At 43.2% G+C, this 14,267-nt stretch overlaps 1 protein-coding gene across 3 annotated transcripts in view; it reads right to left on the reverse strand.

Annotated features, from left to right (window-relative positions):
• LOC124310129 (uncharacterized) overlaps nt 1–14,267 on the reverse strand; it is a 106,733-nt gene that overhangs the window by 27,544 nt on the left and 64,922 nt on the right. The window lies entirely within an intron of this gene.

Genomic DNA, 14,267 nt, shown 5'->3' on the forward strand with positions numbered 1-14,267 from the left:
TGTATACCTTTGTACAGCACACCGGCAGCCGCACCGGGTGCTGTTTCCCTTTCTCTCTCCCTCTCTTTCTCCCTCTCTCTCTCTCTCTCTCTCTCTTTCTCTCTTTCTTTCTCGAAGAGATCACGGAGCAGGGAATCTCTCTTAAATCTTTCTAATCTACGATCCTCGTCACTCAACGACGCGACGCGCGACGCTACGCCCCGAATATTCAATTTACAATTATTCCTGGACCCTGGATAGTGTCACGGTCAGAAGTTTGAGGTCGTCCTCGCGGATTAGGTAGAATCAAGATCGTTCTCTCTGTTCACTTCGAAACTTGTTGTGATTTCAAGTTGGGAATATTACAGTCAGACAACACTGAGCCATGAGCTCGTTCGAATGAAATTATAAGTCACGCTGTGTTTCTTGTTGGAAATACACGACAATTAGGATATTATTTCGGTATCGTTGAATGGTTAAAATTTCTTTTTTATTTACAGAATTGAAGATTTATTTTTGTATGCTACTGTGAGTCGGCGATTATTCAGATATTATACGGCACAGTGATTTTAAGTGATTTTGTAACAATTTGGACGGACTCGTCCTGTCGGAACTAACATTTTTGAAAGGAATAAAAAAAAAAAAAAAACAGCAACAGCAACAAAAAGATCAACGCACATTATGATTGTAAGTGTAGTGTCTTTATGACAAAATGTCTCAGCAGGTGTATACAAATAACACGTTAACTTTATTACGGACGAGAAGCTGTTTATTTCAACGACTAGTGGCAATCATTCAGTAAAAGTAGCTGTTTTTGTAAATTGACACTCTTGGTTTTAGAAAATGACTAATAAAACGCGATTTCTACGACCCGACGCGCGTCGAATCAACAGGCCGTCCCAATGCCTCCGACATCCGTTTCGGCGTCGCGACAACGCGGTGATCACTTCCGTTGTTACAGGCGCTAGTATAATGGATCTAGTGGGCAACTCGTCAAGGCTATTCAGGCCAGCTTTTCGGAGTATGTAAATGGAAACAGGAACCTTCGGCCTTTTCCGTGGCTGAAGGCTGCAGCTCGGAATTCGAAAACGCGATAAATCGGAACGGGAGAATCGAGCCTCCGCTTGGGAATGCCCGTTCTGCAACCTCGACGACGTTAGCCGTGTAACGACGCAATACGCGAACCCGTTCCGCGTCCTGGGGTTCGCGAAGGACTCCATTCGGAGTTGTTCTAGGCCATCTATATGTGAACCCGGTCTCGTCGCCATGCTCGGTTGGATATCGTACCCCTGGTAATTATTTATTGTTTGGGACCGTTGCAGCGCCCGCAGGAATAACTCGGAGGGGTTCGACTGCAGGACCTTTTCTTATTTTTCCCTCCTTTCTTCCAGCGTCGTGCGTTTCTTCTAAAAGTCGAAATCGACTCGACGCTGGCTACTGAAAGACGGGTGTAGGTATATAATAGAACGAGTTGAAGAACCGCGTCTCGATGAGTAGATGTGTGGTATGTATGTATACATGCATATTGTATACGTGTATACACCAAGGTGACACGGCACTCCTGAGGGAAGAAAATCGATTTACCGTTCCGTACCGCGTGCCGCATAAGCTTGGTGTATCCTGGAATCTCGAACGAGCTTAAGAAGGTCGAAAATTCTTGCCAACTCGAATCGAGACGCGATCGTTTCTGATGATGACGCCCTCTTTTTATCACTTCTCAGATCTTCGCTCACCACGGGAGGCAAACAATGTTCGCCAAGATTTCCTTCCAGCCTTCCTCCAGAGTCCGCAGGCGGGGAAACGAAATATGTTTTTTTCAAGAATTTTTTTTATTCTAGCTCCTTCGAGCAGCCAATTTAAAAACTATTATACGCGAGCACGAGGTCCGCCAAAAAGTTTGACCTCCGTTCACAAAAAATCAAGTATGGCGATGCAGACGGCGATGAATAGAATTTTGAATACTCAACGAGTCGGTCCAGACGGAGCATCGTATTGCGATCGAAGAACTTGGCGGTGAAACAAAGTGATCCAGAATACCATTTTTGGTGAATTGTTCAAATTGGAGGCACACCGAACGTCGTTCGGACTGCTGCTGAGACGCGTGCAGTTGAATTACGACGGATTTTTCCCTTGCTTCGGAAAATACGTCCTGGACGATTGGTCATTCCTTGGCAATTCGAGGTCACGGCTGAACGAGCCACTGATAAATCAGAATCCTTTGGTAGGTGCGGACTGAGGCGTAAAATTTATACATTGACGTGGCCGCCGGCGCTCTGGACTGAAAAATCTGTTTGAGCAGAGCCTGGACTTCTGTCTTCTGCAGTTCAACCGTTGAAAATGAAACTTGAAGCAGACAGGCGCGTTTTTGTTCGGTTCGTGTAAAAGGGGCGCTTCTGCTCTCTAGCTTTTCAGCGCTGACCTCACATATGCACTCGCCTACTCTTCTACAACTTCTTCTCCTCCTCCTCATTCTTCGTCTTCTTCTTCTTCTCCTTCTTCTTCTTCTTCTTCTTCTTTTTATTCTTATTCCATGGACACTGCGCGTTTCATTTTTATTCTTGTTTCATCCTTTTCTGTCTAGGAAGACAATGTATACTCTCTTACATGACCCCTTCGGGGATCACGCGGCTACCATGTGCATGTGACACGAGTTATATTCACCGTGTCGGAACGAACCGTAAATACAGTATATTAAAGCGACTAGCTCATCTATCGACCGCAGACCAAGCTTTGAGAAGTGTACGCTTAACAATTTGAACACATGATTTGTTGCAGATATAAAAAAAATTATTACCCGGCGCGGCGCAAGATATGCTGCAGCTAAGCTTCGTCAATGAAAATTCATGGTTAATAAATTATCCGTGAAAAAATACAACCATATCTCCCTTTGCTATTCCCCATGCGAAATTGCTTGCAGTCCATTTCTATAGGAAAAAGAGCACCAACAAGACAAATATAGTGTCATGGTGCAAAAAAAAAAAAAACTCGAGTCGCACGTATTCTCGGCGCTGAAATAGTAGATAAAATCTATATAATTATCGTTGGAAAAAAGTTTGTAATAGCACAAACAGTATAAACTACGTTACGGAAATCCCGTTTCGCAGCAATTTTGTATTATATGGATGAGAGTTGTAGGCGCCGCAGGTACTTGCAGAGTACAAGAAGAGGAATTACAGCAACGGAAAGTGGGTCACAAGGACTTTGTCAAGAGTATTTAGACTCTACGCACACCTGCATAATCGATGCATCTCTAGTCGAGAAGGCCTACCAAAGCCGGCATTCGCGGATATCTGGTTGCATTATACCCTGAACCGACGGTGAAGTGAGGATAGGTGACCGAGCGCGCATGCCAAAGTGGGACCAAAGTGTGCCAGCAGCACGATATCGCGCCGCCTGCACAGCCGCGCATTGCATTCGAATCGAGGAAATTGCCGCGCGTATATGTAACCGATTTTTAAGACAAACTCGAAACAGAGAAACGCGCGTATAGCCGATCGTTTTATCCTCAATCGGTCCGCGCGCGGATTTCACTCAGCGCGCCTGCATAATGTCGTTGTTTACGTCGAAGATCTATCTTTGCGAATGCGGCCTCGCGGCTTTCGAGTGGCTGCAGGATCGAGCCTAGAATATTACAGAGGCACGCCCATTCCGGGGTAACCTGCTCCATCGAGTGCCCTCCAGCGTCACCTCGTTAAATACATCCAGCGCTCTTAATTCGTCCGAAGGTCTGCGAGACGCGGTTAGGAATCTTTATTTTTCAACCTCTCGGCTAAGCCGTCGGAGGACTTGCGCAATGGGCAGCAACTGTACACTTTGCCAACTTTAATTGCTAATTATATTACCTCTACGGTATTAATTAACTTTCGTTTATGCGCATTGGTATGAGAGGAAATTGAACGAAACACGTCAACGCTGCATGCGCAATGTTACGTGTGCACCTAATTACTTCATCGACGACCTTCTCGAGTCGCCGATATTCGCGTCTCGGTGATTGATGTTGATGATTTTTATTAGCCGTGATTAGTGTCCGTGAAAATAGAGGATTGAATATGCGGAAATTAAACGGTCTTACATCATCGTGCAGGCACGATATTGTTTATTGCTTCGATTCTGGTCACGAGAAGCTACGCCTTTTCAATTTTCACCCAAATTTGGACAAGTTTTCTAAAAATGTTGTAATCAATCAAATTGTTTGATACGCATACGGTTTTTGAGTTCTTCAGGTACCATAATTAGTAAGGAAAATACCCCTAAAAAGTCACGTGTACCGCGAGAAGTTTTTGGAGCCAAAAATCTCCAACAAGCTGAGATTAATGAAATCAATAATTGAGAGTTATTTGTAATGAGATGGTAAATTTTTTCACACGGTTGAAAAAACAACATGTGAACAAAAGTTAATCATTAATATCCATATGACGCTTCGAATAAAATTCCAATGTGAAATTGGAAACGTGAGTTTCACGAGCAGAAACAAAAATATACCGCATGCTCAAGAAACGACGAAGCGCGCGTGTGAGAGCCACAGTCTCGGTGTAGCTACTGCCCTGGTTACGGTGCTCGATGAGCCTTGAACAGCTGGTCCATTGTTTGCGGTAATATTAAGAGACCCAGCCCGTACTAAGGTTCGTTTCTATTTACTCAGTCCCGTCTGGAGTTCGTGTTCACCGCCCGCAATACCACAAGTTAAACATTTGACATTTCGTACGACTTTATTTGAAAGCTGTTATTTTAACGGTGAAAATAAACAATAGAGCAGAAACGGCCTTTGAGACACGGTGAAACGGCACGTACCTCAAACACCGCGATCCCCATCGATTTCGCACAATTTCCGCGATATTTTATCAATTCACTATCCAAAAATATCCATCCCCCTCTGCAGCAAGATTATCCGAAGACCATCGCGCATAGGTATAATATAATCGCTGAGGAAATTGGCTTTCGCGTTGCAAGCTGTACGTAACAGACAAAGCTGGACGTGTATACGCGTACAAGTGTGTATAACACATGTGAGATAATGCCTGTAAGTGCATATTTTCGGCATAAATAATTCATTCGCAAAAATAATCGAGACAGAGGCGGAGCAGGGACTGCTGCAACGGCTCGAGAAGTTGTCCCCGTGGGACAAGCCGCTGCGCTGCGTTGGGCTCCACCATCGGGCGCATAAAGCGGAGCTTTCACTGGAGAAAAGCTGACGGACAGGCTAAAGGCCGCAGCGGCAGCCGGCGGACCACCGCATCGAGGACTTCGCCCGGAGCTCCTTGGCCGCACCTTGGCTTCCATGCGTCGCACTGTCGGGTGGACGTCGTCGAATATGAGGATCGAGATTGGTGCGGATGAATTTTGCGCACGCGGTCCAGCCAGAGTCCGTTTATCGTACGGGGGGTCGAGGTAAGGAGGACTATCTCCGTGTGTAGAAAGTGTCCGTAAAGTAGAGGGAAATTGAGATGACGTTGCTGCAAAGCAAATGTTCCAGAAAGCGCCAATCAGATTCTAACCCTTATCGCTCGTGACCGGCATTCCGGGGACTTGTTGAACCACTGTTTCGTACTTCTTGGTCGACACTTTTTCAATTGAAACCCATATAAGATACTTCTCCTTGCCTATATCCTCCGTAGTTTATCGTTTACGTACCGTGGAAATGGGCTGCGTACCTAACCGAAGGGAAGGACGTGCGGGATGCAGACACTGCCTGAGAGGCGAAGGATGCCAGGAGAGAAATCTCCTCGATTTTTGCCGTCGCCGGTTCAGGCAGTAAACGTACGTACATACGGTGCATCAAACGCTTGTGAATGAGCTACGTGGTCTTGGACCGCCGTCCGGTCATTCCCTCTAATTAATATCCAATACGTTCGACGGTTAATCGCCAATTAAGAAGGAATATAGCGATAGTGCATGCCCCGTAGAGCATGCGGCGTAACTAGGTATAATAATGCATAAAGCAATCGTCCGCAGAGCAGAAGTGCATGATTGCGAGGAGGAAAATACGGGAACTTTTACAAGAGGAGAAACTGAAACAACCGAGACTGGATTCAGTCCCTGTATAATAAGCATTATACCTGTACGTATATGTACATGTGTATGTATATACCGGCAGCCATAGCTTTGGGGTGTAAATTAAATAGCGCCGATGATATATCGGCTTACTCGAATGAATTTATGGCTTCCCGAACGAGACACCCTTAGACCTGCAACTCCATATAGTGGGTCACTGCTATACGGTCGTCGTTTTCTTTCGGACACGGATTTTCGTGCATAATAGCTTGTACGAAATTTTTGCCGAACTGGGCCAAACAGCTTTGACGTTATTGGGTGTTCTGGAATCACACACACCTGTATAATTATAATTATACGTTAAAATGACTGTTTCTAGTTTTGAGTATCAAATTAGTTTGCACAATATAGTAGTTGACAGACATCGACAGCTGCCTGCGATAACAATCTTGAAATTTGTAAAATTATTCAAAGTCTATCTTTTCATTACTCTCCTTTTGTCGGTGGTCCAGTTAATTTGAGTCATCTTCATCTAAACGTGGTAGGTATCTACATCTCGACATCATTTATTTTGCTACACGACTCGCACGCGTTTTTTTTTTCACGATAAAAAAGAAATTGCCAATTCTCAAGGAAGTTGACGAGAATATTTGTTCGTCAGTCTAATTCCTTTCTAACTATCGTTTTAGGAGATTGGTTATTATACATACTTTCGAACTAATGTAAAATTCAACGTTTCAGCAATTGATATACATCGGGAAGTTGTTTAATTTTTGAAATCTACTATGTATTTACATTTTATTACTGAAATAGAGACCTTTTCTCGATCGACGGATAGATTATTATTTCTTTTTTTTTTTTTCTTTGACAGAATTATCTACATAAATTAGCAATAAAAAAGAAATCAAATCAAACAGAACGAAAGTCTCGTGCTGGTTTGAACATCAACGGATCACTTTGTCCGAGTAATGAAACGACCGATATTATCAGTGTAAACGAGTGTCGACTGGAAATTGAATTTCACGAATATTCACACTTTTTCCCCTGAATTTTCATACGCGGAACGTTTCGCGATTAAATTTCCGAGAATGCCGAAGCGTAATTGGTCTGAGCAATAATTACAGACTTCAATACCGATTAATCAATTCATCCGAAGTTCTCTAAAAAGCAGAAGTTATTCGATATTTCGCTCACAATAAGTTTATTTATGACGTAGCGGAAAAGTCTCGCGTAAAGACTGTCTATAAATACGTATACGATGTTCGTAGATAAAAACCTGCACGTATGACCAATACTTCCTACCTATAATCAGAAGATGACCCAGTTGATAAGCGTGCAGGTAGATTTTTCTTTTTTCTAAAAAAGCCTAGGTGCGTTACACGACGTCTAATCAGTAGGCGTAAGTTCAGCCTTTATTCCGCTCTGTAATTATCGAACAAGCGAATTGTAACGAAACGCGGAGGCTGAGAAGATTTCGATGAACCGCGAGGCGCATCTCATGACCGGCGTATTATCGGTGACTATGATAACCAGAGTCGGATGGAACGGCAGCGTGTATCGCGTATGGGCGCGTGAACGGAAGGCAGGGCTTGATACAGGTATGAGGAACGAGTTACGAGGTGCGCGTTTCTCCTCCTGACACCACGAGGCGAGTCGGCGGAGTTTCAGAGCGGAGATAAGAGTTATCGCTGACGATAGATCGGAATTAGAAAAACAGGGTTACAAGTTCTCGAGGACAAGAAGAGAAAGGGACGTCTGATATGAGACGGGTGTATATAGTAGCTATATGTGTATGGGGCATTCCATGGCATCGCGATTAATTGCAAGATTCTACGCCGATGTCTCAGATTGGCTTTATAATTTTTTGTATGAGAGTACATGACGAAAAAGAAATATAAAAAAAATTTTGACACCTGTTAGAAGATGAAGATTTCATAACTTCAAAGGATAGATTAAAAAAAATGAACAAATAAAATTATTATTGAATTACATTTTTGACCTAAGAATCAACATGAAAGCTCGTTATGATATGGGCCGAAAAATATCTATTCAGAGAGATATTATAATAAGCTTTTATGATAATTCTTATGTTACAAATGCAATCCAATTACAATGATTTTTTCTTTTTTCTTTTTCATTTCTCTTATTCATCTTTCGAAGTTATGAAATATCTATCTTCTAATAGGTGTCAAGAATTTTGTTATATTCTATAAGATTTTTCTGAAACTTCTTTAATATCAGAAAAGGAGTCTTTCTCCAATTTTTAAATCGTACTTCAGATACGCTGGGTGGAAAAATTGCGAAAAAAATACGATTGCATTTCTTGCCATGTACTTTTATACAAAAAATTACAAAGCCAATCTGAGACATCGGCGTAGAATCTTGATCGCGATGTCATGGAATGCCCCGTATATATATACGAGGTATAGACTTCGACAGATGAAAGTGAATCAACCCGCCCCACCGAAGCATCTGTGAAGAGAAATTGATTCGATATTGATTTCAGCCTGTAATGTCTAATGCACTCCGAACGCATTCGAGAGGTGTTTTACAGTCTTAGTATCCGGTGCTACAGCTAGCTTCGTTAGGTCGTGGTAGGGTGCACTCGATACGCTTTGCCATGTACAACTTCTGCACTTGATAATAGAACTTAGGAGTTATGTGAGCCACTAGGTTTCGATAAATGGAAAATTGGTAATGTTCACGTCACTGAATTTGGTTTCTTGATCGTCAGGTTTAATTAGGCGGGGTACAGCTTGGATAATCTCAAGCCATACCTGGTTTTAGGAGTTTTTTTTAAATAAAATATAAATGCTGAGAGTAAGTATTTTCATTTTCTTAAAAACAAAAACTCCTAGAAATAAGTATGATTTTAGGCCGTCCAAGCTTTAACCCCCCCAGAACCTAGCTAATTTCACAAGTTTTCTCGAAAAATAATTGTTCCTCTACTGCGTTTTTAGGGACAGTAAAAACTACACAAGTAGATGCATATAAATGGTTCGTTTCGAATGCTGACGGACAGCCATAACTGCACGGCTCCAGAGTGAAATGAATTCGAGTATATACCTTGCCATAATCATAAACCACATAATTTTTTATCTAAATGCGTTTTTCTACGTTACCGTTAACAAGTAAATTATTTGGAATAAAGTATTCGAACGGTAAATCGTTGTGGCGTTGTAAGTATATTACACTCATACATATAAAACGTATACGTATACATAGATTATATCTTGCACCACTTCGTCAAACCCACAAATGTGGTCAGAGAATTTGGTCACCGACGCAATTCAAACGGTTGAAAATATCTCAAATTGTGTACTAGTTTTCCACTCACAGTTGAAAATTCATCAAATTATTAGGCCATTATACATTCCGGAATAGAAAGTCTCTGAAATATGTTTCTTTTCCACGATTTCAAGCAAAGTGAAGTATCGAAAACGGAACATAAGTGGATCGGTATCTCCGTCGAATGTATAATGTACGAAATTTCGTACCCTTGCCATTGTCTGGAGGAGTTGAAGGCGGATTGTTTTCGTGACATTGCCTTCCTGTGATTTCCGATCAGCTTATCCGGGATGGTCTTGAAATTCCGAATTTGAAAACTTCCGATGTGTTGCGATTTTAGATATTCTTACGTTTGGAATCCAGGTTATTTCGATTTTCGGTGTTTCTGAATCTTTACACGTACTCGTTGAGCGGATTACGGTATGTGAGGATATTTTAAATTTTTGGAATTTTGCTCTATCGAAACATTACTTTTCGGAACTTTGTTCTATCGTAACTTGAATTTTCGGTATCTTACATTTCGGAACTTTGTTGTTTCGTAAAAGTTTGATATCTTTGCTTCAATTTTCGCCACCAAACAATTCGGAAATAGTCGTTTTCGCAACTTTTCAAATTCGCAACATCAACCACGCCCTGCTTATCCGTAGAAGATAGACTCGATATCATCGCAAGAAGGTTGTATTCCATCACCCTGCACACACAAATACGTATTACAATATCATCGAGCCAAAGCGCATCCCCGTCGACGATGACCCGTGAACGTAAATCGCAACGTCCGTGCACTACATGTATCGGAATTTCGTCCACCTCAACTTCCTGTGTCCTAAAACGCGAATCTCCGTTCTTAGAAGCGATCGCCCTGCAACCGAGCGACCGGTGCACGGATGACTCAGTGAACCGGTGAGGTCTCGGCAGTGCTACCGTGGCTGATGCAGCGTGCAGTTTCACGGCGAACCTGCAGGTACGAGGCGGGCAAATACAGTCGAACCGGCGTCGTCGGAGTTGGTCGAAGAGGAGAGGAGAGGAGAGGAGAGAAGGAGGAGATAACCGCGAACGAGAAGAAGAGTCGAAGAGAGTGCGACGCCCTCTGCGCTTGTGCAGTGCGTACGGAGGCTCGTCATATCAACGTAAGGCCGTGCAATGCGTACGCGGTAGCGAGACGAAGACGGAGACGAGGAGACCGATACCTGAGTGACGCGCGGGAGAGAAGAGGAGAGGAGAGGAACGGGGAGCACCGGCAAAATGCGAAACAATGCAGACCCTCGCGTGAACGTACCCGCGGCAAACCGAACAAAAGGAAGACGGGGATACACGCTGGACCCTGAAGGGAGGGAGTCGCCACGACGCGGAGGATCCGATACCCGACTTGAACGCGACCTCGTCCTCGTCGAATCTCGTCCTTTGGTCATTTTTTTCAACACTTTTTAGCCAGTTATTGCAGATTTTGCACGAACCTTTGCGCGCGGTGCGGACGGAGTGGAATTGAATTGATCATTCTCTGTGTTGTGAATTACACGTAATACAGGATGCGAGAGCGCGGTGAATGAAATTAGCGATGCAGAGTTAGCTTCGGTCGCAAACTCATTTTCAACTTCGGTTCAGTCGGGACTTATTATATCTATGAAATGAAAAAAAATAAATAAATTTGCGCAATAGATACAAATATTCGCGTATAAACTATCGATTTTTATAACTCAAGGAAGAATTTTCCTCCATTATCAGATGATAGGAAATATTTGGTAAATATTTTGAAACGAAACATTACACGCCTGTGTTGCGCTGTCGGAAAGTTATACAAAATTTAAACTCAGCGATATCGTTAAAATATATCGCTCTTCCTCAGGAGAAATTTAATATATGGATGGGGAAAATTATAAAAAAAAAAAAAAAAAACTAGTTTCTTGTCACTTTCAGGTTAATTAATTCAGCCAGTATTTTGGTAGAAAGTGGTACAAATTGATTTTTCAATTTCATTTCCTATGCATGTTGTACATGTATACGGGCCGTGTAGATGCACACAAGATTTCTATAACAGTAATTTGATGTCCGATCTCGACGAAGTGATTTTTTCTCCTTTTTCCATATCCACACAACCGCACCCGAACATCCGCTTTCCGGAATCAAAAAATCACTTAAAACGAGCATAAAAAAAAGCTTTCACTTTCACAAACTTAGCTAGCCTTCGGAACTGATTTTCAATATAATTATTCGTAGCTGCTCGCGACGCATCGATGGCCAGCTATTCGCAATGAAATCAAGGAAGGAGAATATACCCAAGAAGAGAGTAATCCCAACTCCTGAAGCATAAATCGGTGAAAAGATGGCAACCCAATGGAATCGAAGAAGGAAAAGTGAAATATTAAGATTGGGAAGAAGTCGCTACATCGCGATAATAATCGAACGAGGAGGCGTGCACGTAATATGGCAAAGTCTAACCACAGCGAGTAAACGAATACGTACGACACAACGTTGTCCAAGAGATTTGAAACGGTGAACCTAGGCAGGCAGCGAGAGGGGCAGTTAATAGTAATGGAATCTAAATTGCGAATTATGATAGTCGTAACTTCCGCTGATTATCCACGCGTTCTCCATTATCCGTTTGTACCACCGAGTCATGAGGCTGTGCGGTCCGGCCGGCGCACCGTGGTGGGACCGATATCTCCGGGTTTAATCTAAGCCGTGGCGAACCGTTATTAAGCTGGAATTCCCTCGAAAACTCGACTCCTCCGTACAAAGTTTCCGGCGGAACACCCGCGCGTCAAACGTGTCACCGATTTGACGCAGCGTTGGGTACACGAGCTGTTTCACCTGAACGATCAAAAGGAGGAAGAGGATACGAGCGACGTTCGTGTCGTACAATGACGGATGAGTAAGATATTGAGTCCGCAGGGTGCGTCGTCTGGTCTAGTCTGGTCTACTCTAGTTTCGGGGAGATTCGAAAGCTCCGATCAGTGTCGAATTATCCACGGACTCTCGCACTCGTGATCAAGAGCGAAGCTGAACGAGACGAAGCCGATCGTATCGAAGCCCGGCCACGATCTCGGTGCAACAGACTCCCGCACGATGCACTCGGTGTCACGCGTTAGATATCATCGCCTCGAGCTCCGCCGCGTTCGATTGATTACAGAACATTGATTGTAGCGCGACGTACGACGGCCTGTGCACAGACTCGATTATTAGACCAGAAGAGAAGAGAACAGCTTGCAGCGTGATTACGAAACTGTACTTGCAACGAACGAGTGTCGAGAGAATGAACCGCGGTTGGACAAATTAACGCGCCGCAGTCTAGCGTCGTTTTTCCAAATTTTCCGGAAATGCCGCACCGCAAAGTAACGAAGATACGTCACAACTTTCCGAGGTAAGAAACTCGCGGAAATACTTTACTTGTCCTGCGTTTCCGCAATTATCGTAATTAATTTCTAAGACGAGCGACGTGTCTCGAGATCGCGCTGCCTGTGTATTTAATTGCCTTGACGATGGCGAAGCAGAGGCAACAGCACGTATGATGCAGTCACTCGACGACATCATGCATCTCGGTGCCGACCAGACCGACGACAGCTTTCTCCACGATGCGATTCCTCGGTGTGACGTGCTGTACGCCTCTGAGTTGGATCCATCGGCTACTACACTGCATTTTACACGTATATACGTGTGTATTTTTAACAACGATCTAGATATTAAACCCTGCCGGGAGGATTGTAAGAATTCTATTTGCTGATATAACGGAAAATCGGATCGAGTTCACCGTTATACATATACACGGGGAAACGATACCGATCTATCGCCCAACGCCAATAATTATACACGTTGTATAATTAACCTCGCGCTAATCGTTCGCGATCGGTAATATATAACCTATTACTGCAGGCCTTGTAACAATCGAATGGCTTGAATTGATTTGGGTCACAATTATTAACGGACAATTGAAAAATCGAAATATTTCAATACCTAGACTTCGATTTATTTTATCGTCCAAAGTCTCTCTTATCTAGTAGAATAGATACGGATCATTTTTTTTTTCTCCCACTTGACGATCCTTCGTAAAATAACATCCGGTTTCGTGATTAGAAGAACGAAAACAAAAATTATCATCCCACCGTTAATACGGGTTCGGTATTTTTATTCTTTGTTTTTACCTATAACCGTGATAAGTTGCATAGCTGTATAAAATTTCGTCGAAGTAACGATATAAACACCGAGCGAAATACCTCTGGCATTATCGCGTGTACAGGAGTCGGCAATTAGGTAGCAATGCGATGACAAATTATCGTTAAAAGAATGTAACAATATCCCAAGTATCTATACAGGAAACGATGTTGAGCCTCATATATGTTATACGTAAGCCGTGTTTTTTTAGGTACCTAAACAAAAGCGGTTCGCTGAGAAAAGCTCCAGTTCTGCGTCATCGCGGTGCGACTCTCTTTCACTGTTTGCGATATTTTCGTCACCCGTTGTAACGGTGATGTATAAGTAGCTGTATTGTTAAACGGTTATTATCAGCGGTGTGATTATTGATATCTTGCAACGCTCTTCTGGCGCAACATGCCGTCATTAGTGGCCGTCACGTACGTGTTTCCGACGCAGTATCGCTCAGTCACCGATCAAAATTTGCGGTTTAAAACTAACCGTTGCAAAAACGAATAATTTCCCATCAAGATTACGCAACGCGCGACATAATCCGCGGATCCGTGTACCTGCAACATGCGGTTGGATTCGATCGGCGCAAACAGACTGCACACGAGAGGCGATTGATTTGCCCGGCGCTGTCAACGCGCATGACTGATCGTTAGTTTGCCTCCGTCGAACGGCTTGTTTCATTTCAAATGCACGATTTTGCAAACGAATTTAAATTCCCTCGATTCAAGCACCGAGTCCTGCACGACTCGTCGGTATTTCGCCATTATTTTTGCAAATTTTTTTTCTCGGCAAGTCGTTACAGAGTGATTTACGAGACGCTGAAGCAATGACAATTTAGATCGCGGCGGTGTCCAAATCCGTGCATTTATACT

Source organism: Neodiprion virginianus, chromosome 1 (assembly GCF_021901495.1).
Source record: "Neodiprion virginianus isolate iyNeoVirg1 chromosome 1, iyNeoVirg1.1, whole genome shotgun sequence".
Lineage (NCBI taxonomy): Eukaryota > Metazoa > Arthropoda > Insecta > Hymenoptera > Diprionidae > Neodiprion > Neodiprion virginianus.